Consider the following 3,853-nt stretch of genomic DNA (forward strand, 5'->3'; position numbering starts at 1 on the left):
CCGACTACAACGCGTGAACCAATTCTACAAGAGCAAATGGATATAGTGATCATGCTCAAAATATTTTAAGTATCACTTCAAAAGAAGACTTCTAAAAATAGTGATCCGATATTGATAATATTTTTACATAGATGCAGTGCTTGCTGTTAGCAAAACCTTTTTGATAACCCTAACCCTAACCAAAAACTCTAAGTGAAATATATACAATTAAATAATATGTTTCTAACTACTATAATAAAAATGATAAGTGTTAAGAGTGGAAAAGAAAATATTTGATGATAAAACAAATTTAAAAGAAAATAAATTTGAGGAATACTACGAACGTTTCACTGTGTGGCACGATGTGCGTTTAGTGCTTTGTATATTAACACGGTCCGTAGCATTCCTCAACTTATTTTTTAAAAAGAAAGAAATGTAATTTGGATTGGATTTTAAATTGTTATTGCTACCTATTTTAATAAATAAATCTAAAAAGTTTTGAAAATTAACTAAACCTAATTTTTTAACACCTGCAGTTTTGCTGATACCACTCCAATTTAATGTTGCAAAAAAAGGTTTTGAAAACAGCAAATCAATCGCGTCGTGCAGACGATTATCCACATCTGCACGCGTGATTTGCACTTGCATCCATCTAACTACTTTGCTATTAAATTCAGGATCGTTAAGTTCTTCATTAAATTTAAAAAAATCTTCTTCGGAATCGATTGGGCTGATTTCAAAATCAGTCCTGGGAAACAAGCCTTCCCGACGACGAGTTGCCGCTACAACTTCATCCATAAGGGATGTAACGCGTGAAGAATTTTTAATGACTACATCCATTTTTGAATCTATAAAATCTACTCGACTGCTTAAAACGTTAATACGTTCATTGACGATAGCGAAATTGTCATCTTTTTTTTTTTTTGTAATTTTGCACTGAATTGCTCAATTAGAATTTTCAACTCATTATTAGTCGTATTCGATTCAGTGCATATTTTATGTTTTTTCGGTGCTACAAATAATTAATGTAAAATAGCATTGTGATGGATAAAATTATATATTTTGTCAGTAAAATTTCTTACCATTAGTAAAGAGGCTACCATCGTTATTTATGTCATCGTTTACAGGAAATGATAAAAGATATAAGGTTAAATACAATGTAAAATATTTACTTTGATGAAACATACCGAATTGTGCTGCCGGAACCGAAAAACTGTTACGTGAACAGGGTTGTTGAGTAGATGGGTTGGTTTCTGAAACATTATGACATATAGTTTATATTATTTTAAATTAAATTTTAGTACATTCGAGCTCCACCGTAGCGCTTGCGTAAACATACCACCAGAGTTGGTAGGCGTTTGCGGAGGGGAATAATGAAGCGGAGCAAGGGGTGGCAATTCCAAAACGCTTAAAATGTTTAATTATGGCGCGGGATTAATAACCTTCCCAGTGCATCACTGATCTAAAATTAGAAACACATAGGTAAAAATTGTAATTAAATAAAATTATGTGCATTATAACATTCAACGTTACCTTCAAGAACATTTCGGAGACTGCGGAGATGTACTTTTTCGGTTGTTCAGTGCACTAGAGTTTTGCTCTGCTCGCTCTTCTTCTTGCGCACCGGTCTGGTTAAACATTTTGCTGCAACAAACAAATTGACAATACACTTCATAAAACCTTTCTCGTAACGGAGCACGATACCAAGGCTGCAATAGCTCAACGGGTAACGCGGAGGATTCAGAACAGGTAACACTTGAATTGTATATAATCAACTTCTAATCCAAAACTTTCTTCCTAAATTTCCATAGAAAAACACGCACCGGAAAAAAACACTGAGGATGACAACTTCACCAGAACAAGTACGAACAAGAAAAGGCGCGTTAAACAGAATGACGCGTACACCTGCATGAGAGCGAGCGAATTAAAAATGTGAACAATGGTGTACATGGAAAAAGCGATAGCGAGAGCAAGCGTGAGAGCAGCAAAATATATATTTTTGTCGAGGGCAGAAGAGGGGGAAGAGCTGTTTTTTTCTTTTGTGGTCCGACCACGTCTGCCGCACCGAAAAACCGGTTTTAAACGCCGAAAATCAAACATTCGGCGGCGTTCGGGTCGGCTTCGGGCTATCGTCCGAAAAGTCTTTGTATCTCGTACACATTTTCGGTCGCCGTTTCGAGTACGAAAGAAAGGCCGAAAACATACCCGAAAACCGCATTTTTACTTCTTTGGGAAAGCGTGTACCACCGACAGAGGAGGAGCTAGCCCGACGTCGGCCAACAAGCGTGAATGCGAACGCCAACGTCGCAACGAGAGAGCAGATCGCCATCGCGATTCCATGTCGGCCGACGTCGAAGCCGTCATCGCAACCACGAACACGTCAACGCGTCAACGCGAGTGGGAGCGGTCTAGGCCGAAACGATCGGCCAGTCAGAGAGCGTGCGAGAAACGACCGGACGAGACCGGCATTTTGCCGTCTCCGCTTTGTGCGGTCGTTCGCACTCGCACAGCAGAGCGAGAGAGTGAGCGCGTGCGCTCGGTTCGGGTACGTTCGGCATTTTGCGTTCTCCGCTTTGTGCGGATGTTCGTACCCGGCCAGTAGAAGGAAAGAGAGCGCACGCGTACGCGATGTGTGTGAGTTTCGTCCCTTTTTCGTTTACGTTTTGTGCGGATGTTCGTTCCGTCCAACCGTGCAGTAATATTCGTGTCCGTCATTTTTAAGTGTCGTGTCTTCGATGAGATAGGCGTGGCGCGTATCTACTAATTGTAGATAGGGACGCTATTGCAGCCGGTGGCTACGCCTTCGTCGGGAAGGCTGCCGGCAATGGAGTTGTTTATTTATTGTTCATTATTTGTTCATGCGTGTTAATGTATTCTGTTCTGTTACATATATGTTACACCTATACAAATTTGTGAATTATTATGAATAAACATTCGGCATTAAAAAAGGAGGCCCCACAGCCGGAAAAGCGAGTTACCAAGGAGTTTTCCGGGCCTACCGGGAAAACGGTGCGACTCCCGAAAGGGGTTTGTTTGGGGAGGGGTGTGCAATTTCAATAGATAATACCCCCCCGCAAGGGTTTACCCCCACCCCCCATGGAAAGTAGCGGTTTTTTCGGGCACCCACCGTTGCCGAACCATACACCGGACCCCATCAAGTATCAAACGGTACTTGATGGTATCAAACGACGCGGCTTGAAGAGACGAAGCCAACGAACAAGTTTCCACCCCCCCACCTATACCCACCAACCCCCAGACGTTTTTTTACGGTTTTTCGCGAATTTGCCGGGGAAGGAGGGAAATAAGAGTGTCGGGATGTTCCGCAGCAACAACGCGCACAAAAACGTCTTTGTACCGGAAGCGATTGGACGCCATTTGAGGGAGTTACGCACGGGAATGCGTTTTTCTTGGGTTTTCTAAATTTTCCAGCCGCATCCCCGCATCCGACCCCTCCATCAACGCGGCCTGAGGAGAGGACCACGGAAAACAACACCTTTCCTGCTTACCATCCATCACACCACCCCCCCCCCCCCCCCCCCACCCAGATCGGAAAAACCCGTTCTTTACGGTTTTTTGCGATTTTCCCGGAGAAGGAGCGATACTAGCTGTTTCGGGCAGACGAGTTAACTAGTCAAAGGGATTTAAACGACGGACGGTCGTTCCCTTTGGCAAAGAAGGGGAGCGTTCCGGGGTGCGGTCGTTGTCCGCTCCCGGGAAGCGGTCGGACACCCCTTCCCCTTCTCCGGCGACATCATGGCCGGCCGGATCAGCGGAGGCAGTTGAAATCTCGGAAGAGGAGGATGATGGCGAATTCTCCGATGCCTCCACCCTGGAGCAGACGGTGGTGGCGTCGCAGGAAGCAGAAGGGGAGACA

The 3,853-nt window shown here is 43.8% G+C and overlaps 1 long non-coding RNA gene across 3 annotated transcripts; it reads right to left on the bottom strand.

The window, feature by feature from the left end:
• Positions 1–300: 300 nt before the first annotated feature.
• On the bottom strand, positions 301–2,327 carry LOC118516484. Of its 3 annotated transcripts, none has more exons than XR_004907902.1 (3): positions 1,803–2,327; positions 1,513–1,623; positions 301–1,441 (listed from the first exon to the last, which is right to left on the bottom strand). It is a non-coding gene; the product is annotated as an uncharacterized LOC118516484 (long non-coding RNA). The 3 variants fall into 3 exon arrangements; XR_004907900.1 differs by having other exon boundaries at positions 301–1,232; positions 1,319–1,441; positions 1,513–2,327; XR_004907901.1 differs by having other exon boundaries at positions 301–1,232; positions 1,297–1,441; positions 1,513–2,327.
• Positions 2,328–3,853: the final 1,526 nt, after the last annotated feature.

This window comes from Anopheles stephensi, unplaced genomic scaffold (genome assembly GCF_013141755.1).
Source record: "Anopheles stephensi strain Indian unplaced genomic scaffold, UCI_ANSTEP_V1.0 ucontig300, whole genome shotgun sequence".
In the NCBI taxonomy this organism is placed as follows: domain Eukaryota; kingdom Metazoa; phylum Arthropoda; class Insecta; order Diptera; family Culicidae; genus Anopheles; species Anopheles stephensi.